Genomic DNA, 24,772 nt, shown 5'->3' on the forward strand with positions numbered 1-24,772 from the left:
TGTGCTTTCTTGCACTCTCTCTCTCTCTCTCTGTCTCTCCCTCACTCTTAAATAAATAAATAAACAAATAAAATCTTTAAAAAAACCCTAAAGGTCATAGAATACAGAGAGAACAATCTATCAGACAACTAGATCTCTCCCAAAGTTTTCCTGAGAAACAAAGCTCCTGCAGGAAATGCCCAAGCCTTGTTTGAAGCTTTAGACCAAACAGATAGGCCTGGCTGAGCAAGGGTAGCAATGGTGGTAGGTCAGATTCAGGAAGACAACACAGTATCCTTCTGAAGGACAGCCACTGAGGGGTGAGGAATGAGATTCATCAGGCCTTAGTAGGGTCTTGAGTGGAAGCAAAGTAAAACTATACCTGAACTTAAACCAACCCATCTCCCTCCCCTTCTCCAGACTGTTTTTGTCCCTTTGACAGGAGAAAGTCACACCATCAAGACAATCTGATTCAGGAGAGTTGAGTAATAAAATTAAATTGACTGCATTGTATCCTGGAAAATAAACATCTCCAAGAAAGAAAGACTTCTCCAAACAGGTTAAAAGATGAGCAACAGTAGTCCTGAAGACGATAGAGAGAGTGCTGGGCAAGTGCAAGTTGAAAATGGATGACCCACACCTCAGGAAGATCAAGTGTGAGGATGAATCAGAACTACAGGTGTGAGAGGAATCTGAGGTAGGCAAACTGGTTCTGAAAGAGTGGGAGTTATGGGGAATGATATGAGGGGATGTCCATCGTGCAAACAACATAATAGCCTCACAGTTACAGAGGACAAGGGTGACCATCACTCTTGGTCAGAAGCTGCTCAAGTGACTTTACCCAGGATCTTAAAGTTCATGAAGCCTCAAGGACATTTGGGTATATTGAATGTCTTGGAACTTCACCAGTCAAAGCAGCATTAGTAAAAAGTCATAGAATTTAGGAATGATGCTAATGGGCATGTTTTGTCAACTTCAAGTGAAATTTGGCTCTTTCAATTCACATTATTGGACAAAGCCAAACCACAACAAACAGCACTGCCTACCACCAAAAAGAATCCGAAATTTTTACAGACCTGATGGAGGCCCGTTGGGCTGTAATAGAAGGAGAAGGTGGCTAATTATGTATTTTGTTTCTTATTAATTATAGAAATAATTTCAGTCATCATCACAGTCTATAATAACAGAAGAGTTGGGTCCACTGAGGTTAAGCTGAGCTTTCCATGAATTTGACTTCAGGGATAAAAGAAAGTCCAGAGGAACACATAAATGGTGGAATTCTCCCCCAATTGAGATGCAGAGAGGGTGGCATCCTATTTGAGGATGCCCCATCCAGTCATATAGAGGCTAAAACTTGAAATGAAGTATTGAATCTGATTTTCCTTTAAGAAACCAAGACATTACAAGCTGTTAAATGATGAAGTACCTTTTAAAGAACACTTATATGTTTACTCTCCTTAAAAATCGGAGTTCTGCTATCCTAGGCTTAGACTTCAGACTTTTCTCTAACACTGTTCTATTCCACAAATTAGAATCTGCCATCAGGAGAATCTTTTATTCTTCTTAAAGAAAGAAGAAAGGATCAACACTTAGCCTATCCCTATTGTACCCTGAAGGCTTTTAAATTATTTTTACTCTATAATTAACAAAATAGGGCCTTTTATAAATTTAATACAGAACTATATAAAATAAAGAGTAAACATCTTTATTTTATTCTCACTCTCCAGCATTTGCCACTGTTAACAATTCAGTGGCTATGTTCCCAGCATTTTTCATGGGAATACAATCGTAAAAATAAACATGTTTTTACAAAGATGAGATTATACCCTACATTCTACTTTGCAATCTGCTTTGACACTTAAAACTTTCTTCACATACAGAATCTTTCCAACTACTCTAGGACACAGATAATATTATACCTATTTCAAGAATGAGAAAGCGTGCCTAAAGAACATTGTGTATTCTACCCAAGTTCACACAGCAGTAAATAGGATTCAAGCACAAATCTATTGTTTCTCTAAGGCTAGCTGCATGGAACAGAATCGGTATATGTTTAGACATCTTAACCTGCATTGTATAGTTCAGGGATAGACAAACCTTTCCTACAATGGACAGACAGTAAATATTTTGGGCTTTGCAGAGCACATACGGTCTTTCACATATTCTTCACTTTTTTGAGTTTGTCTTTTTGGTTGGTTGGTTGGTTGGTTGGTTGGTTGGTTGGTTGGTTTACAACCCTTTAAAACTGTAAAAATTGCTCTTAACTTAGGGAGCCATGCAAAAGCAACTCTCAGATTGAGTTTTGGTCTGAGTGCCCTTAGTTTGTTAATCCCTGATATAGTTTAAATTGCACAATTTAACAATATGGGCTTTTTAAAATGCCAAAATTTGCTTCTTTGCCATGAATGTATCTTTCCTTTTTGCTAGACATATACATTCTTAAAATACAAATCAAGCTTTGGAAAGTTTGAGATCACTGACTCCATCCTTGTACATGCCACTCACCGTGACATCATCCATCAGGCAGTAAGTGACAAGGCTTCACACAACCCATTCAGGTCAAACTGAAGTGGAGATTTGGTTTTCCTGAAACTGACACTTTGGGAAAACAAAAAGACAAAAGTATAAATCTCTTAGAAAGAAGTATCAGTAGAAACCTACTTCAAAATGTTTATATTTTGCTTCTTTTTGTTAGTTGCCAAGAATTTGCCATCATCAGAACTGAATTCTTTATTGTAAGACGCTAATGAGCAAGCTGCTGAAAGACTGGCTGCCATTTTTTATTACATTGAGGTCATATTGCTTCATATTGTCAAGACACAACTCCTCCATGCCTCATCCTCCTCCTCTTAGTAGAAGAAGAAGAAGAATTTGGTGTGACATTTATCTCTGTGAAAAAAGCAGCAGGGTGTATTAGAAAAAAATAGGATCTTTGGAGACAGACTTAAATTTGAATATCAATGTCTTTATTTACAGTTAGTTGATATTGGGCAAGCTACTTAAACTCTCTGGGTCTCAGCTACTTTATCCCTAAACTGCAAGATTGTTAAAAGAGAAAATTGCAGATACATAGATACCTAATTTTAATAAAACTATAATTTTTCATTATTATAAGACAATAATTCTGCAGATAAATACAGCAAAATCAACCTAGAATACCAATCCTTAGCTGGCCCATGAAACACAAAATCCAGCATTGTTTTTTTTTTTAATCACAAAAACTCATCAGCATAATAGCTTTTATAATTCTATTAAAACTCCCAGAGAGCAGAAGCAGATTTTAGAGAATTTGTGAGATCATTCTCTACAATCTAGTGTTAAGATATACATTTTCCTCACCTGGAAACAACTAAAACTATAGGGTGTCTTACAGGAAATCTTGTACTGTTTGTAAATGCACATAATTAGAAAAGTAATACAACTTCTTTTAACCACCTCTAACATGTTCTTTCTCCATCAGCATGAGCAAGAACAAATAATGCTAACACAATGTCTGTTCTCTGTTTAATAATGGATTCAGCAAAGGAAGAATACATCCTAAAAGATTAATAAGAAGCAAATATCCAGGACAGTGAAAAGACAAATAGCGGAATGGCTGTTTTGCTTAACCGCCTGTCAGTAAATATTCATGCCTGGCTTTGGTCTTTCTCTGGGCCCATGCTGCTAAACTTGGCCTCCTTCTCAAATTTCTGTCAATAGCCTAAAAGCTATATTCAAACAAACATTCAAATGTACATCACTCTAGTTCCTTCAGACAAACTGACACAATGGGTTTCCATTTTAATTAGGGAGGCTTCTAAAATGATTTACATCAGAACTGTCCAAGGCTCAGAAGCAAATGATAAAGATGAGCATTTTCTTGCATATTTACATTAATGTATTCTTCAATTGTTGGCAGCATGGTTTGAGGGAGTCAAAAGCAAAAAGTCAGAACATATAATGTAAAGTAGTATGAAAATCACCTAAGGAACTCCAAATTATTAAATGCAGATCATCTGTTGTTAAGTAGTATCTCACAATCCTATCAGACTCATTAAAATTCTCCAGTTGTTGAGCTTTTTCCAAAAGTAAATAAAATAAAATAAAATAAAAATAACAAAAAACAGAGATTATCTTTAATTAAAGGTGATATTTCTGAGACTCTTGAGGATCACCCCTTACCAGACATTACCTGCTCACCATAGCACAGTCCATAGCTCTCCTCTTTTCAATCCACTTTTTTAGGTTTCTCAAAGCAATCTTACCAAATAATAGATATCTGCCCTGCCACACACACACCCATTTCAGTGGCTCCCCTAATAACTATAAATTCTTAGCAAGACACCGCTCAACCTGTAATCTCAGTACACTCTATTTATTCCACTCCCTTCTCCCTCTCTCTGTACTCACTGCTGTGCTCACCATTCCCCGAGAATACTACACACATCCATGCTTCCATCTCTTTGTTCACAGTGTTCCCTTGGCAAAGCTGCAAGAACAAAATTAGTAGCATTTCAACTGACAATAGTGTTTGGCAGGTATTCTCTTCTGAGGTATTCAACTTTCATCATTTTTGCATATATGTTGAAGTTTATGCTCAAAGACCAGGAGTAAACATGATTTGCCCTGAAAAATATTAGCACATTCTTCTTTCCACCTATCAAACCAGCTGGAAGCATAAATGAAATTTTAAAATAATATACTGTATATCTAAATTTACTTAGAACTGTGCAACAAATAACTCTCTTTTTCTCTATCCTTGTGCCATCCAAGGATATCTCTGTATCATCCAGAGTGATATTTAAAATAAAGGACATCCTAGCCATACAATATGTAGGCTTGTGGGATGCCCCCTATACACTGGAATTTTATCAATGTGATGATCTCGTGTTGATTAGAAATTTTATGCTACATTCAGAAAAAAAAAAGCTTTGACTCTAGTTGTAACAAAATCATTCACCCTGCTGATTATTCAAGGTAATAACAGAAATTACATGTAACCTTAGGTAGAATTTCAATATAACAAGGCTTTGTTTAGCAACTCCCAGCCAAGATGTGATCCCTCTGTGCTCTCACAGAGGCTGCACATTTACTTTTTAACAATTTCCAGTTTGTAGTTTGTACTTCCATTTTTATGTCATTTTATTACTATCTGCTCCCCCCCACAGAACAGTAGGCTCCATGGGGACAGAGAACATGCGTGTTTTGCTCAGCATTGTATGCCTAGCATGTGGCACAGAGAATGGCACTGAGTTAGCATTCAAAAAATATTTGTTTAATGAGTAAACAGCATATATACATTGAGAGTCTGCTCAAATGATGTTATCAAAGTTTATCCAGAGCATTCACTTAAGAAAATAGGATGGAAAGGGAATTTAGGCTTAACAAAGCAATATTCACAGTATCAATGCTTTATGTAGAAGTCAATTTAAAAAGAAAATAAGTAAGTAAATCAATCAACTAATCAATCAATAGATCTCCTTTAATTTTAAGAAGCTTTAAGTCAGATTTGAAGTTCTAAATATTCTCTAAGATTTTAGAACATAGTTTAATACATACATGAAACATTAATCTTTAAGAGCAAGCTAAACACAAAAAAATACATGCTAGTTTTAAGAACTTTGACTTCCTTCCACCAAGCCCCTTCAATTTCTCTTTGGAGTTAGGCAACATTTATACACAAAAACATTTGTAGAAATTTGGTAGTGTCCGGAGAGAATGATTTTTACCAATCAAATTAGAGTTCCTCTTAAAGTAGGAAATGCCCTCCCACAAAGTTAAAAGCTTGGGTTGGACAATGGATCCTGCCAATTAAGCTGACAACAGAGTTCAAGATTTCAAAAAACAAAACAAATTAAAAACAAACAAAAAAGAGTAGCAGTACTTTTCATAATATAAGCGGAGGAATTTATTACTGCCAAAGAGGAAATAAAGATAGAAAAAAGAGAGAAAGGATCATGAAAGAGGGGCCAAAAGGTGGAGAAAAGTTGGAACTAGATACTAACTAGGAGCAACGAAACTCCCCAGATGTGTCATGGTCAAAGGATTATTTTAAGACTAACTATGACTTCGTTCCACCTCTGACATGATGGAGTGTCATGCATCTGATTAACTCTCCCTCTCAGATCAACAATAAAAGCAGATTTGTTTTGATTAAATCAAGAATGAATGAATGAATGAATAAGCGAATGAATGAATGAATGAATATTTGAAGACATCATAAATTATCCAAAAAAGATAGAACTTGAAAGATCAATATCACAGACAAAAAGTAAACTTACTGGGGTGAGACTCAAATTTTCCTCTTGAAATTTTACAGATTCTTGAGTTATTTACAATTGTAGCACAGAGAAGAGAAGTGGAAAACAATCTTGTGGCTAGAAGCAGTTCTCTCTGGCTGTTGAGGCAGAAGTTTGAATTTGGAGATGCCCAGGTTTGCAGGGCCAAGATCACACAGAGAGGAAGCAACTGAATAAAAGTGAATTAAGGAGGGCACGTGATATGATGACCACTGGGTATTATACTATATGTTGGCAAATTGAATTTAAATTTTTTTAAAAAGTGAGTTTGAAAATTCTATGCGCAATTTCCCCACAAGACATTATCTAACACCTAAGCTGCATATGCAAGTCTACCAAGCAGACAAGTGGAAAGTAAGGCTGAGAGGCTAAAATGATGAGCAAAAATATCTGAAATTTTTGGTGCTGCAAAGACAAAGTTAGGACTCAGGGCCCGCCAAGGTGAAGGTTCCAAATTCCAGATGAGACCCCATATAAAAAGGACAAACTGCCCTATGAAAGGCTGAAACCAAGACTTGACTCTAGTAAGATGACCGGTCCTTCTTTTATTTGCCTGTGAGAAGAAAACCACAATCTCCAAAGAGAAGATAGATAACACAGATGACATCATCTAAGTGCTCATATACAATGTCCAGCATCCAATCAAAATGCATTTGCAGATAATAAGGTTTCTTGCGTGACTATCGTTAATTAAAACACTATGGCACTGAAAAAGGTTAAAAGGGAAAGATCCATTGTAACAGACAAGAGATTCCAGAATTATACTCTCACATTCACTTGCTCTTCCACAAACATGCCGGTGCAATGCTGGGGAAGAGGGAGGAGAGAATGTTCATTTCAATAACTGATGCCAGAACAACTGGAATAATGAAAATAATAAAATAAAAATCTACAGGAAAGCAAGAGAGAGTATATTAATACCATTAGGTTAAACAAAGATTTCTCAAGGAGAAAAATGCACTAACCATAAAAAAAAAGTAACTAACCATAAAGGAAAATGTTGATAAGTTGGATTGTATTAAAATGTCTGTCACTCAAAGACACCATTAAGAGAGTAAAAATGCAAATGTTACATAGGATAAATGTATGTGCAATATAAATACTAATAAAAGACTAGTATTAAGAATATATATCAAGAATTCTTACAAATCAATAAGAAAAAGACTTCTACAAAGCAATAAGAAATAAAGACATTTTTCTACTGAATAGACACAATAGAAATACTGAAAAATTGAAAAAAAGAAAAATCAACGAGGATATCAACATGGTCAATAAGCAAATGAAAAGGCATTCTACACCATTATTCATCTGAAAAAATCTGAATAAAAACCATTATGAAGTCCCACTGAATCCACCAGAATAGCTAATTTTTTGTTTTATTTTTTTTAAGATTTTATTTATTTATTCATGAGAGACAAAGAGAGAGAGGCAGAGACACAGGCAGAGGGAGAAGCAGGCTTCATGCAGGGAGCCTGACGTGGGACTTGATCCCAGGTCCCCAGGATCACACGCTGGACTGAACATGGCACTTAACCCCTGAACCACCCAGGCTGTCCAATTTTTTTTGTTTTAAATAACAATAATGACCTCTCCAAATGTTAACAAGGATGTGGATATCTGATATTGCCAAACTTCTGGGAATGTGACTGGGTACAAATCCTTAGGAAAACTGTCAGCATCTACTAAAGTGAATATGCATGCTATGTTCAGTTATAATGAAATAATTATAGTCAATTCCACCCTATATATAGGGTTAGCAGAAATTAGTTCATATGTGTACCAAGAATATTCATAATAGCTTTACTTGTAATGGTTAAAACTAGCAACAACCCAATACTATTGTCCTTAGACAAGCAGGGCTCTACCTAGCAATGCATCAAGAAACCCCATGCCTTGGAGTGACTTCCTTGAAATTACCTGTCTCTGGCAGATAGGAACAGATGAAGCAGTGTTATAATTCACATGGGGTGTCTGAGCCCAAACTCATATGGATCCTGCTCCCTGTGTCCCTTTTCCTGGGTGCTTTCCAATATTCTACCATCATCACCGCCCCCCCCCCACACACACACACACACACACACCCATGGTGTTGACCAGATGTCCCAACAAGGTCCAGGATTCCTTGGCTGGCATTTTTTTTTCTATAGATTCATAAGAGATTGAGTCACTAGAATGATATTTATACACTAATTTGGGGTGGCACATGACAGACACAGGCTCTGTGCTACTAACAGTCCACTGCCAACCTCTGCACTTGCAACACCTATGTGGACCCATGTATCAGCTCTTACTTCAGTGCATGGCGCAGCAGTGAAGCTGGCAGCACATATCCCACAACAAACACCCAGTACAATCCTCTACTCTCTCCACAGAATGTGTATCACATATTAGCCAGTTCTCCAGGGCTGGTCATGCCTATCTTCTCCATGGGCTATCCAGATTGATGCTGTGTAATGCCAGTGGGTCCTCTTGATGCTTCCTTCCATGGTTCTTAAGCTGTGCTGAACAAGGGAAGGATGGACATTCCTTGTGTGAACAGGAACCACATTATTTCTACAAGTTGACAGCTCCTCACCTATCAGCCCCAATGGTGGGTGAATGTACAAGGTAGGATTATAACCAACACTGAAGGATAGGATTATAGTGGTTATAGTCAAAAGACTATAAGAAAAGACATAATAAGAAGACGTGTTGTTCTATATTTATCCTATAAAATTCTGAATGGTAAATTTACCATGACTAGAAAGTGAATTCTTGTTGACAGTTTACTGCATACTATGGATAAGACTCACATGTGTGGTCATAATCAATGAAGTAAAGCAACAACCTTTGAGAGAGGCATTGGAAGACAATGGGTGATGTAAGACCATGGTGATAAGGTAACCTGCATTTAATAAGAAGGTAGTACGGAAATGCAAAGTCAAGAAGATCAATAGTGTTTCAATATCCACAGATTCTGAAAAGCCATGGCATTGCAGATAGTAATAGCGTTGCTAACTTTTCCCTGTGATAAGAACAAAAACATTAGCCAGGAATAAGACATGCGACAATAAAAAAAATAATAAAAAATAAAAAATATAAAAAAGACATGCGACCATAAAGAACACTAAGACATAGTTCCTGGACCTCACCAAGAAGATACTTGGACATCATGAAGAGTCTTTATGATTACTGATTGGATAATAAACAAATATGTAAGTACCTCTTCTCTTCCTATTATTCTAAAAGTTTATTGATGAATCAGTATATTCATATGAGCCTATAAATTTTATAATGTTTACTCAAATCATTTATATCAGCAGAGACCTTACCAAAAAAAAGGGGGAGTGTCTTCTAGGACTTCACATGCCTTAGGAGCAGTCTTGCAAGCCAAATATCCTTCAACAGTAAAACTAATGAATAATATGTAGTCACCCAGTGAGGATGAACATACTAAAACTGAATGCAATGACACGGATGAATATCATGGCTGAAAGAAGAAAGACATAAAATATTGTGTACTATATGATTCCATGTGTATAATTTTCCAAAGTGGGAAAATTAATCTATTATGGTGGAACCATCAGGAGAGTAGTAACCTTTGGGTAAGGGGGTGTATGGGTAGCAGAATAGTTGTTAACCAGAAGAGGATTTGAAACTAAACCAATCGTTGCAAGCAAGCTTAAAGTTAAGAGTAGTAATATATTTTTGTTCCAATCCTTTTCTCCACCCTTAAGAGTCATTTCATTATTCTAGGCCATTCCTTTATTTTATCTCTGTCCTACAAAGGATGTTAAAGGTAACTCACAAAAATGTTTTTCAATACTTTCAAACTGTATGAGACAAGACTTCATGCACCAGTAATCCTTCCAGAGACAGTACACTGTATGTTTGTTAGAAGACACATTCTAAAAAAATATTGATGAATTTTCAGAAATCATTCATGTTATGTGGAGATCATATGTCTGAATCTCCAAGTGAATGGATTCTCCAGTGATGTCCTGAGATTTGGGTTTCCTCTCTGCCTTTTTCTACAGTTTCTTCCCCTATACTTCTCTCTGTTCAAGACTAAGAAAGAAAAAAATAAGAGGGTGGAGCAAAAAATAGGGAAGGAGAGGATGAAGCATTCCAACACTGCTCTGGAAGTATTCCAGTGGTTCAGTAACCTAATTGGCTCTTTTTTTCACCTCAGACTAATTACAGTATGTAAACACATCTACTGGTATAGCATTATTTAGAATTAATTATGCATTTGTTTTTATAGTTAATTATTTTTAAAACAAAACATTTTAAATCTAATGCAGTATTCACAGCTGCTGAAGTGAAGCCTGTAGCTTTTCTGCAAGAACAAACCCATTTCCTGTGACTTACCAGCCAAGATGGAGTCATTCTTCTGGGGGCTAAGTGATTTCCTTCTTGGCCTCAGACTCAGGGCAAATCTTTGCCAAAGTTAAAGCAAAACAAAGTCCTAAGTACAAATATCTTGCTTGGAAAGCAATTGAGGACATTAAAAAGGCACAGAAACCTAAACATCAATTTAATTTTAAGAGACTAAAAACTTGCCAGTTGCTCGGTTCAGGCTAAGGAATAGTCTCTTAGGAATTTATGGGGAAGAAATGTTTTATAAAGAGTACACATAAAATACGCCTTTTAAAAAATGCAATTAGAAGTTCCCAGGGCCTATCTGTAGTTTATTTGAAGCTTCCAAACTTGTCCTCCACTTCTTTGATATTCATGAACATAATAAATACATAACAAAGTCATAAGATTCCTCAAAGACTCACGTGGCTTCTGAAGCACTGCAAAGGAGTCCTGCGGCAGGTGCGGGCTGACAACAGTGCTCCAGGCCAGGCTTAACCACCTCAGTTGGAAAGGCAATTTCAGCTGGCGACTGTTGAATTGTCAGTATGCCTCAGCCAAATCAATCAGATTTGTCCTACTGTTTCTTAGAAGGAAATATTTCTGCCTTTGCCATTTGATTTTTTTTCCCCCGGTATACCACAGAATCAAAAAGTCAGAGATTGGCTTGTTACTGTGTTTATAACATGGAGAGAAAACCTGTTGGGGCTGCACAATCCTATTGTCTAAAATACGTGAAATGGCCCCAGATGGTCCTTCTTATGCTTTTACCCTAAGGGGGATCCAAATCCCAAGACTGTTGCCTGCAAGAGTGATATCACAGTCCAACTGATTAAACTTTCTGAAACTCTGAAACTCTGAAAATCAGTCTACCTATTTGTTAAATGAGAAGAATTATAATTTACTCAACAGTGATTGGAACTGGACTGGGAGAGTGCACATAAAAATCATAGCACATTAGCAGCCACATAGTAGGTGCTAGATATTATCAAAACATGATCATGATTTAAATGTTCAGAAGCCTAATATTTGTGTATATAATAATTAAATCTCTTAATCATACTTTTAATCACTTTAAAGTTATAGTTTTCCATTTATCTCTATCAACGGCAGTTTGATTAGCTTTTTCCAGTAAACTACACCACTTCTTTCTACTTATTTTCCTTCCAATTAACTTCAATTTGAGCACTGAACATCTCATTAATATCACCATCATTAGATAGATCTATAATAATAAAGAAAAGAAACTCAACTCAATCAAGTTTGCCACGAAAATTTAATTACATGGTATGTATGAAGATGCTTCACACTGTGAATTATATGTTTTAAATTTTCTTATGGGAAGGATGGGTGGTTTCTGGAAATGATGGGCATGTTTAGCAGAATTTAGTAAACTTTTCTGTAAAGGGCTAGATTGTAAGTATTAAGGTTTTGTGGGTTCTACTGTCTCCAGCTCAACTATCCAACTCTGCCATTGCATCATGAATATCATCATAGATAATATATTAATGAATAGATATGGGTTTTTTCCCAATAAAACTTGATTTACAAAAACAAGTATTGGACTGGATTTGTCCCATGGGCCATGGTTTGCCAAGTCCCTGCCCAATCTTTCTACTAAAGACAAAATAGTTAAGTCCTCCCCTATTCTTTGCTTCAGTGTCACTGACCCCTAACTGACTACATCATTCAGGCTCCCATGTCCTCTGGCTTCTAATTGGTTTTGGACAAAGGGAAGCATAGTCAGGAAATAAGAGGATGGGAAGACAAAGGAGTCAGAGCCCTGTTTCCCCCTCTCCCATTTCTGCTGCAATTCTGGCAGTGGCTGCACCCATGTCCAAGCAAAGCTTCACAGGTGGCCCTCCACTGCTACCTACCCATTCCTTTTAAACTAGACTGACTCCACATCCCTTGTTGATTTTCTACCCCACAACACTCCATAAATAGTCCCTTAATTCTTTCAACCGGATTTCTTTGCTGACATGGCTCTGACTATTCTAACCTCTCTGGGAAAAAACAAACAAACAAACACCATTCTCAGCCTCATATTATTTCAAAAGCAATTTTTCAATACAATGTCCAACACAGAAAGATAATAAGACTCATAAGACAAAATGAGCTAAGCCAAAAAGAAAAACAAAACAGAAAGAGATCCATTGGGAATCTTAGATATGGACAATAAGACAACCAGTATGACCACATTCATGGGGATTTTAAGGTCAGAATCTCAGCAAGAAATGATAAGCAAAGAAAATGGTACATACGTGGTAAATTTAAATAAATATTGATTATAGAAAATAAAATTATATGGTATTATCTCTAAGATACAGCCATGAATACATATGTTAAAATATTTGGAAGGAAAAAATGTATAGCTTCCAAACTCTTAAATACATGTGTGGATTTATATATTGTGAATATATATGTATTTATGTGTATGTGTGGCATATATAGAAAAAAATAAGAAAGGGAGAATAAAATAAGAAAACAATTATTAACAACATAGGAATATAATCAACTCCAGTCACCTGGGTTGCTCAGTGGTTGAGCATCTGCCTTTGGCTCAGGTGGTGATCCCAAGGTCCTAGGATCGAGTCCCGTGTGGGGAGCCCAATTCTCCCTCTACCTATATCTCTGCCTCTCTCTCTGTGTCTCTCATTAATAAATAAATAAAATCTTTTTAAAAATAAGATCATAATCAACTCAAAGCCAAATATTTTAGATACACAATAATACAAGATAATTGTATTAAATTTAAATTAACTATATGCTTAAACTAAAAACAAATTGTTATACTGATTTTTTAAAACAATAATTAGCTATAAGCCCTTTAAAATATACACATGTGAAACTGGAATTTATTAAAATCTTGAAAGTAAAATGATATTTTAAAAAGATAAACACCCTAAAAAAGCCAATATAATTATGATAATATCAAACAAAGCAAATTTTAAGGCAATGAGAACAATTAGAGAAATCATTTAGATGAGGAAAAAATGTTAAAGTCATAAGAAATATGTATTAACAGATACCAATACTCTTGATCCAGCAATCACACACCTAAGAATGCAGTCTACAGCAGTGTTTCCTCAAGTATGGACCCCACATAAGCAGCACCAGCAGCACCTGAAAAGACCTTAGGATACAAATCTCCATCAAGACCTTCTGAAACAGAAACTGTAGGGGTGGGTCCCAGAATTTGGGTCTCCACAAGTCTATCAAATGATTCTTAGGTATGCTAAAGCTTGAAACGCACAGTTCCACAATATAGGGAGACTATGTGGATGAGGATATATGCACAATTATTTTCATAATTTCATAGTTTGGAATAGCAAAAAAAAGTGGAAATAATCAAAACCAGCAATATTCCAACTAAATATTAGAATGAACAAATAATTTATTACTTTTCATTAACTGAAATATTACACAGGAATAAAAATGAGTATAACCACATATAAAACATAGGTGGACCTTAAAAATATAATAAATGACTTGAGAAAACTGGGTATGCATACGAAAAAAATGAGAGGGAAAAATAAAACAGATGGCAAGCACATAATGTGTGATCCCAAGTACATAAAATTCAAAAACAGCCAAAAGTAGTCTAAATTCACTTGAGATGTATGACAGGGAGATTCTTAAAGTAGCTCCCGTTATCCCCACTTCCTGATGTTCATGCTCTTGTCTGACCCCTTCCTTTTGAATGTAGCTGGGACATGTGACTGTCTTTTAACCAATAGGATACAGCAAAAGTGATGGGCTATACATGATCATGCTGCATAAGAATTTATCACCTGTCCTGCCAGAGTCTCTCTTTTCCTTGCTAGGTCTGATTAAGCAGGTGACCATGCTAGGGGATCCATATGGCAAGGATTTCCAGTTGGGTTCCTGCAAGGGTTCCTAGCTGACTGACAGCAAGAATGAAAACTTCATCCCCTGCTGAAAGAAAGTGAATTCTTTCTCTGGCCAACAGCCAGAGTCAGCTTAAAAGTGGATCCTTCCAGAGTGAAATGTTCAGATGAGAACCTCCACACACACACAGCCAACATCTTGATTGCAGCCTTGCAGAGGACCTAGCTAAGCCATACCTGGACTTTCTTGACCTGCAGAAACTGTTTTATCACAAACGAGTGTTGTTTTAAGTCACAGAGCCTGTTGTAATTTGTTAAATGATAGTAGAAAACTAATACAGAATGTGTCTTAGCTCCAACTCCCTAGAATCAGAGCCTGAGACAGAGATGCTTGTTCAAGGGATTCATCCACTGGAGTGATGCTGTCAGGAGAAAGGAAAGAAGGGAGCAAGACAAAGCAGAGGAAAGACTACTACAAGAATAAGGTCTGAACTAGAGACTAACTTCAGTCTGCTCCCAAGGTGAAGCCCTGAAGCATCAAACAGTTCCACCTTGAGTTCTGGAATGGTTTTTTGTGGCACAGTGCTAGTCAATTAGCAATGAGGCTGTGGAGATTCCCATTTGGCCAACAGCAATTCTCCAAATAAGTGGATGGCTGTGAACTTTTGCCATGCAAAATTCACAGCATCTTTAAGGGAAATGTGAGAGGCGGAATAGAGGACTAACAGCATCCACTACAGACTGCATTATCAAGGTAAAATTTTAAGGAAAGCTAGGAAGTGGATAGCATAAAAATCAGCAGTATTAAGATGGGTAATGCAGAGATTTTCTGGGATTCTGGCAATGTTCTATTCCTTAACCTAGGGGGCATTACACAGATGTGCTTTTTGCACCAATATTATTTATTTTATGTACTTCCCCATATATCCATTATACTCACAATAAAATAGAATTTTAAAAATTCTGCCTGGACAAAAATGGCATCTCTAAGCTTAAGAAATTTGAGTATTGAGAATTGCATTTATCTCTCTCTTATTGTGTTCTCTTATATGGCACTGCCCTGTGGTACATCTAATCCATTTTTAAATTTTACTATCCTCATTTTGTATACTCTGAATCTTACCAGACTGAGAAGTCAGAAAATTTTGTCACAGTAACTCTTAGGGAAACAAAGTGGAGGCCACCTAGAGTACCTAGATGGAGAGCTGAACTTGGGGTGGGGAAGGGGAGAAGATGCACAAAATAAAAATATGGCAACTAGAAAACAAAAGATAATTTACAATCATGTAAGCTACTACTCTACAAGGACAGAAGAATGGGAATTGTTGGCACTCAGCAAAAAGGCTTTGTGGAGGAGGTGATTCTTTGCATTCTAATTGTTCTAATTCTCTAATAATAAAAAGAGAGAAAGCACAGAAATAAAGAGTAGAAAAAACAGAGCTCAAGTTTTTAGCAGGAAGATTTTTGCCAAATAAAATTTAAATCACAAATCCCAGTCTTCATAATAAAAGTAAAAAATATCAGACAGGATCCAGAGTCAGCCACTTGGGTCATTTTAGCTTGAAATTCTTAGTAGTTTCCTACTATTTCTCACGCTGTTTTCAAACAGCATGATGGAACCCCATGAGATGGATTCTAATGTGATGACCAGCCACAACCCACCTACTCCCCAGAAAATTCCAAGCACTTACCATCAATTACAGGCACATAATTATCTCTCATTGACTTTCCATAAACTATGGTTTTTCTCTAAACACGGAAAAGGAATTAAAAAGGTGAAAGATAATGAATATCCAAGGAAATAAATATATGAAAATGCTTCAACATGTGTACAAATAATTAAGGTTAGATTTCCTTGTAATTTTTACACAGGATCATCAAATCAAGATGGATAGGTAAAATATATAGGGGCAGAAAAATATTTTAGATGAAATAAATAATATAGAACGTCAGAAACAGTGGTCCTCAGAAAACTTGGAGTCAAGAGAGCACATTTTGGAACACTTAAGAGCTGAGCCAATCTAGACAAGTCACTCCTTGGGTCTCTTTCAGGGAGCACTGTCTATGGAATAAGATTGTGTATCTTGGGGTGTGTGGGTGGTTCAGTCGATTAAGCTTCCCATCAGGTCATCATCTCAGGATCCCGGGATCGAGCAAGCATCCTGCTCCCTCTAAGCAGGGAGTCTGCTTCTCCCTCTCCCTCAGCCTCTACTCCCTCTGCCTGTGCATTCACACACACTCTCTCTCTCAAATGAATAAATAAAATCTTTAAAAAAAAAAAAAAAAAGATTGTGTACCTGAAAGCATTTTGCAAACTATTCTACAAAAGTCAAAAGCACTTTTGCAAACTTCTGGAATTCACTTTTAGTTTACAACTTGGAAAGGGGGACAGATTTTTCTAGACTTATCAATCTTTTTTCAGAATATTTTACATAAGAGTACTAAACAACAACAACAGAAATAGCTGTGAAGATAAGCCAAAACCAAAACAGACTATTGATGGTACAAGCTTTTCATTCAAAGGCATCAACCACTATACTGAAAGCGTGGAAAAAAATATTTCCACTTTAGAATGCTTTGTGAAATTATTCTGAGCCAGGACACAATGTTAGAGGAAAAGATAACTCCCCCAGGTAAAAACTTTTTCCTTCATCACTAAGTGGATCATGAATCAGTTTTAGCCTATGGTGTTCTACTCCACTGAACCCAGAACATCCAGCAGCTTCCAGAATCTGCCAAACCATCAAGCACGACAGACAATTCCCTTTAAGCCGATTCAAGTGCCGAAAAGCAGTGGGCTAGAACTTCTCCCCAAAATCTGGAGCTCAATGATGTGTGGGCTTCATTCTTCTTAAGAAAAATAACTCAAACTCTGTAGTACTTTTGCAGGGTTCAGTTAAGATATACTTCTAATTTTGGTACTTTTTATTCTTTGCTTTTGTTTTTATTTCTCAGTAAATATAAAACAAACTGTTGGGATTCTGATGGTTACTTTTGTTTCTTAGCTTTCTAAGTAAGCTTCAACTGTACATTTGTAAAACAGTTTTATTTGAATAAGATAGTAGGAAATAAAGAGAATTAAAAAGGTGACAGCAGAAAATTCAAATCAAGAAAACATGTCAAATGAAATGCAGTGCTGGGCAGTAGTAATCAAATACCCAGCCATCACACATTACACTAGTGATATGCTACTTATATGCATAGAGTGTGTTAGTGCATGTGTGTCCATGTAAGTGTATGAGTATATATAAATTACATATATAATATACATGCACATACATACATATATATACAGAGAGAGAAAGCAAAGTCAATATATATTCATTAAAGGAATGAATTTAATGCAATTCAATTAATAAAGAAATATAAATGTAGCATGATTCTAATAGAATATTATATGGATGGGATAGTCATTAGATAGTTAAATGGAAAGTACGATTCTATGAGAGATAGAGAGGCACCTGGTTGGCTCAGTTGGTAGAGCACACATCTCTTGATCTCTGGGTTATGAGTTCAAGCCCCATGTTGGGTGTAGAGATTGCTTAAAATAAGATAAATAAAAGTCCTTAAGAGAGAGATTAGAATTTACTCTATAACCAGGTAAGGAAAAAAATGTTAGGGGACACACATGGAGTAATAAACTATTTTTTTGGTTGATATACAATGATTACTATTACTTGTTATGATAATTATTTTCTTTTATAATGGATATTTAAATATCAAAAATGAGATGGCATCTCAATTTTTTTATAAAAATGGACTAAATTTCACTTTATAGAGAACACATCATATTGTTTCTGTTTTGGTTTCTTCTAATTTCTTGATTGGTGAGAAAAGTTTGTCAGAGTCTCATCTTTGGGCTATCATTTTGGTTTTGGAATTACTATCATAGACTATACAAGCGAGGTCTTGAAAGATAGATAATCATACCATCTGAGATTCAGGCTGACCCATGAAATAGTCCTGCCCTTTCAAATACATGGTGGGGTCAGAGAGCATGAACAGATTGGAATTTTGGAAGTGGAGAGAATTTGGACTTCCTATGAAAAGATTTATTTCATGTTTGCCATATGCCATTTTCTATTAATAATAGGTTTATAGTCACAGTTATCTGGCTTAGTACACTCAAAATTTATTTTTACATATTCTCACTTCGCTAGAGAAGTGAGCTGGTTAAAATAGTCAAAGTCCATGAAAGAAAATATTTGGGAAATTTAAGAATGCACTGACATGAGTAATAGATACACAAGCTTCAAGTCAGTTTTGAGTAAAATCCATCCATAATGCAGCTTCTCTAGGCATTAATGATATGGGCTTAAAGCGGTAGCTAGTGACCGGTAGTGGTTTGATGTTCAAGATGTCAGTTTGGCAACCAATAACAGCTAAGATACTGAAGAAATCTGGCAAAACAAATGAAAATTTTCTGATCCTCTTTGAAGAAAATCTGTGTTACAAAGCCCTGACTAATTCAGTGAAACATTATTTCTCCTTCATACTATAAATGAAAGTACTAATGAAAATTTTGAAATTCTTTCCTTCACTATAAAAATGATCATCATAACAGTTACTATTTATTGAGCTTTTACTATTCATTTGGCAAGTTACAATGTATTTTACCTTCATTATACTATGTAATCCTAACAACAATTCTTGTAAAGTAGGTACTGTTACTATATCCATTTAATACATGAGGCAACTGAAAATAAGACCAATTAAATAGTTTGCCTACGGCACTCCCTGTGTCTTTTTTTTCTTTTATTTAATTCTTTGATTTATTCAACAGATATTTATTGATGGCCTAGTATGTACAAGTCCTTACAGCATTGTGGATATTTCTACGAGTTTGTGTTTTTTTGTTTTTTGTTTTGTTTTGTTTTTTTGTTTTTTAGATTTTATTTATTTATTCTTGAAAGAGAGAGTCAGAGACACAGGCAGAGGAAGAAGCAGGCTCCATGCTGGGAGCCCAACATGGGACTCGATCCCGGGTCTCCAGGATCACGCCCTGGACTAAAGGCAGGCGCCAAACTCCTGAGCCACCCAGGCTGCCCTTTCTATGAGTTTTTAAGCAAGCATATACCTGAGCTAGAGAATTTGTGCTCCTCCAGACTACCTTCTTGTACTCCCATTAATAATAATTGAAGCATAAAGATATTTTTAAATTTTCATAGAAATGGCATTCTCTCTATTCCTGAAATTTAGCTCCAAACCAAACTGCTTCACCAGTACAGCATTATCACAGAAGGAAAATTTGAAGGATTCTGGGATACTCTACCTAACAGAAACAAACCCCTCTAACCTGACACTGAGAAGTCACGGATGTCACAGAGCAATGAAATAACTTTTGCGTGGCATTTATGCTGAATGTCTTTTATTAAATCTGGCTCCTACCATCACTCATACAGTCTCCCATCTTTTTTTTTTAAGTTCAAAATGTTTTTGGATACTTGATTTAGAAGGAAACATATTTTTCACCAAAATCTATCAAATATTTATTTAAACTAACATGAATCAATTTGTGCTCCTTATTACTGTTTAATCAGAAATGTATCTTTCTTTTCATATATATATATGAGGTGACTTCTTAAAATGTTCCTAGTGAAATAATAAAGACTAAGAATAATTCAGCATATGCAAATATGCCAGTAAACAATAGGGGAAAAAATGACATCTCTGAGAGCAACAACTGTATAAATTTATTTTTTTGTTGATTACCAGCAATGGTTACAATGACCTTTTTATAACTGCAAATAATTAGCCTTCATTTCAAGAGAGCAGTTTTGGCATTTCGAATTTCCCTAATATGCTGCTATTGACTTGAAACCGTCCTTAAGGTTGTTTTACTTTACAAATATTAATAAAATATAAATAAATAGTATTAACAATAAATAAAATAATTAGCTTAATCTGACAGTATAGAAAAATCAGGTTAAAAATTTTATTCTTGGGATCCCTGGGTGGCGCAGCGGTTTGGCGCCTGCCTTTGGCCCAGGGCACGATCCTGGAGACCTGGGATCGAATCCCACGTCGGGCTCCCGGTGCATGGAGCCTGCTTCTCCCTCTGCCTATGTCTCTGCCTCTCTCTTTCTCTCTCTGTGACTATCATAAAAAAAAAAAAAAATTTATTCTTGATGTGGCTGTTGGGAAAGAGCTGCATGCACTGTTAGAATTGTGAATTGTTATAACATTAAGGGAACATAATTTGCCAATATCTATATACAGTTTTTAAATGCACATATACTCTTAAATATAACAATTACCTTTCCAGGAATTTATCAGATATACTTACAAATATGTGATAAATTAGTACAGATTTACTGACTATAATGGCTGGATTAAAAAAAAAGGAGGGTAGTGGGAGGGCTAGGTAAACGTGACTGATTAATTTTTATTTTATCTGTCTATACTTACTATATTTATTTCATGTTACATATTACCTACTTAAAAATAAATTAGGGGGGCACCTGGGTGGATCAGTGACTGAGCATCTGCCTTTAACTCAGGTCATGATCCTGTGGTCCTGGGATTGAGTCTCACATCGGGCTCTCTGCGGGGAGCCTGCCTCTCCCTCTGCCTATGTCTCTGCCTGTCTGTGTCTCTCATGAATAAATGAATGGACTCTTAAATAAGTAAATAAATATTAGTTTAAATAAATAAGCAAATGTGTAAATAAAAGGAAAAAGAAAAAATTACTATACTGCTAACAATTGAGAAATTTGCCATCAACCATCATTCCATCTCTGTCAACACATTCTAACCTGTAACCAGTTACAAAATGGAAGTATCTGATTATATTTTTACACCATTACTCATCACAATTGCCAGCATATGCTATTATGTAACATTAATAGCATTACTATTATTAGTTTTTTGTCACTTTAAAACAGGTCAAAATTTGTGTAATTATTTATATATTAAGGAGTGCTTATTTGTGTTGAACAGTATACTTAGATTCACATGTAAAACTTAATACTCACAATAACCCCTGAAGGAGGATAATATGGCCTATAATTTTGGAGGAGAAAATTGAGGTTCATACTGCTAGTAAAGTAGAGGATCTGGGATTCGAAACAAGGCCCCTCCATTCACTAAGCTATATTGCCTCTACCACATTCCATTTAGAACATATTCATAATTGCATTCTCTAATTTCTATTGTAAATATCTGTATCAGCCCACAACTGTTCAATGGCATGCAGTCCACACCAGTACAGTGTGCAAGATATGTGAGTAAAGTTCCAAAAGATATCTCACTAAAGCAGAATTTACTCTGCACTGCCAGAGTATAAAATGACACAAAGTTTAACAGTAATTTAGAACGGAGAGATTTTATCTCCAGCCCAAACCACTCCTTAAGTCAAGACTGGTATACCCAACTACCCAGTCAACATCTTCACTTGGATGTGGCATACACATTACAGACATAACATACCCAAATCCCATCATCTCTACTCACAGCTACCTAAACATGTTCTCCTCACAGTCTTCCTCATCTCCATTAAGGGCAGCTTCATTTTTCTAGTTGTTCAGGCATATTTCTCTCTCCCCCCCTCTCCCCTCTCTAATTTTCCCATCACCACCCCCCACATTCACCTTTCCCTCCCCTCCTTCCTTTTTCTCCTCTCCTCTTCCTGTCCTATATCCAATCCTTTAGCAAATTCTGTTTTCTCTATTATCAAAATATACACATAATCTGACCTTTTCACCAGTTCATCATTAGTTACTCCTCTGACCATAGTCACCACTAGCTTATGACTGAATTACTTTAAAAGATTTTTAAGAAGCTTCCTTTCGTCTACCCATCCTCCTCCTATCTATTCTCTATTCAGCAGCCAGAGTTATCCATATTAAATATGTCAAATAATGTGGAACCTCCATGTCCCAAAACCTCTAATAGCAGAAAGCTTACAATCATCTACATAGTTTGACTCCATTATCTCTTAATCTTCAATTCTGCAATTTACCCTTCTCCTCATATGCTTTAGCCATCTGGCCTCTTTGCCAAATTTATAAACTCCACAACCTCCGGGCCTTTGCACTAGCTCTTTGTCCTCCTGGAAACACTTCCCAGCCCCCAAATAGCAGCAGGGGTTTTTCCACCACCTCCTTCAAATCTCTGTTCAAATATCGCTCTTTCCATGAATCTTTGCAAGACAACTTATTTCAAACCCTAGCCCTATTCCAGGTACTCTATGTCTCTTCTCTAGCTTATTTCACAGTTCCTATATTCCCCTTTTATATATCTACTCTTTCTATAAATATAAGTCAGGTTGTGTAATAAACATTCATAAATATTAATGGTATATTATATTATTGTATAATATAAATATATAAAATGTATATAAATATACATAAATTTATATACCTAAATTTTATGTAAGTGCTAAAACTGTGCTAACGATTGAAAAGACAGATATCTACCTCCCAAAATAACTGAAATTAAAGATTGTGAATATACTGGCAGATTACAAAGTCTTCAGTTATTTGAATAGGAAACAAATAGTGAGGAATTGATAAATATATTAGATATGGAAAAGGAAGTATTTAACAAGATAAGGTAATGAAAAAAATATTATGAATATAGCCCAAAAGAGTTTGAAATTATACCAAAATAAAACACTACAAGAAGAAATATTGAGTGAAAATATGGATAATAAACACTTAAATTTTCAAATTTCTAGGAAATACTCCAAATTTATCTCTACATTTCATGAAAATTAGTTTTTTTGTGACAGATATTTAGTGACTTATTTTATTTTAAATATTTTATTTATTTATTCACAAGAGAAGCAGAAACATAGGCAAAGGGAAAAGCAGGTTTCCTGTGGGGACCTCAATGCAGGACTTGATCCCATGACCCCGGGATCATGACCTGAGCCAAAACCAGATGCTCAACCACTGAGCTACCCAGGTACCCCTACTGACATATTTTAATAATTTTTTCTTTTTTGAATGTAAAATCAGAGAAAATAGATTTATATGCTACACTTGTCAGTTCATGAGAATCTGCTATTTTGAAAATTAGACTTACATGGGTGTAGGACATGAAGGTAGATTAGCAACACATTCTGAAGGACAATTTGGGACTTTATGTTCTTTCCAAATGATGTCATCACTTTAAGACTATGAGACATGTAGGCTGATAAAGGTCTTGCTTTAGAACTGATCCTGCACTTAACCTGTCCTGGATGTATTTCCATTAATACTGATCATTTCCCTCTCCCTTGAATGAAAAGGTCTTAATTTATACATTAGAAGCCAAAGGCAAGAGACCTTTCACTCTCCATTCCCCACATAGTTCAATGGAAAAAAAAAATCTTTTCTTGCTTTTAGAAAAAGAAAAGATAGAAATCTCAACCCAATGTTAATAAAAACAAAGCACACAATTATTGTATTCTACACCTACCTACATAAGTAATAGATATATAGCTAGGCTAGTGAAATGAGCTCTTTTCTACCATCTGAGAGTGTGACAGTTGACCATCCATTTAAAGACCAGATAGTACTTATTAACAGAAAAGAGAATTACTTAGGCTAAAGTCTCAGGATAGGACATTATTTACTACCATATTAAACTGGAAAACCACTATTTGCAAAAATCCTTTGCTACAAAATACTCTGTTAACAGAATTAATCTTAAAAAAGAAAAGAAATAAAAAGAAATTTAAAAAAAAGAAAAGAAATGGTGAATCTAAGTGTCAATATTTACCATTAAAATAAAAACAGATTTAGAGTTAATAGTATTGTCCACATGACTGACTTTCTTAAAGACTTCACTAAAAAACACAGAATTCAGTTAAAAGAGCAATTTATTTTCCCAATAAACCCCCAAGTCAGTGACTGAGCAACACCAAAATAGAAAGACATATAAATTGGATCCTGAAAGCAACATCAGGGCTTAGGTGGTGTGAGTGGGGCAGAAAACCTACACCTACAAATTATCAATTAGCTTAAAGCATCTACCAGTGTAAATACATTTGGATTCTTTTATTCACTGAGCATCTTCTGCACAGTAGTGACTTGAACAAAGAGGGCAAAAGAGATGGAAAATATAATGACTGGTTCAAAAGAAGTAAGAGATAGGCTGGACATGAGTTGATAATGTTGTAGAGCATGTAGAAGAAGGATGACTCTTCTTCTTGATGACTAGCTAGGCCAACAGCTGGCTGCTGGCCCAACTCCCTAATGGAGGAAACCCAACAAAGAGAGCTCACTGGAAGAGGATCAGGAAAACATGGTAAGCTCACTTTTGGACATATTGAGCTTGGTGTTCCTGTGGGATGTCCAAGTAGAGATGTCACAAAAATAGATATTAAGAGTCTGATCCAAG

Source organism: Vulpes lagopus, chromosome 7 (genome assembly GCF_018345385.1).
Source record: "Vulpes lagopus strain Blue_001 chromosome 7, ASM1834538v1, whole genome shotgun sequence".
NCBI lineage: Eukaryota > Metazoa > Chordata > Mammalia > Carnivora > Canidae > Vulpes > Vulpes lagopus.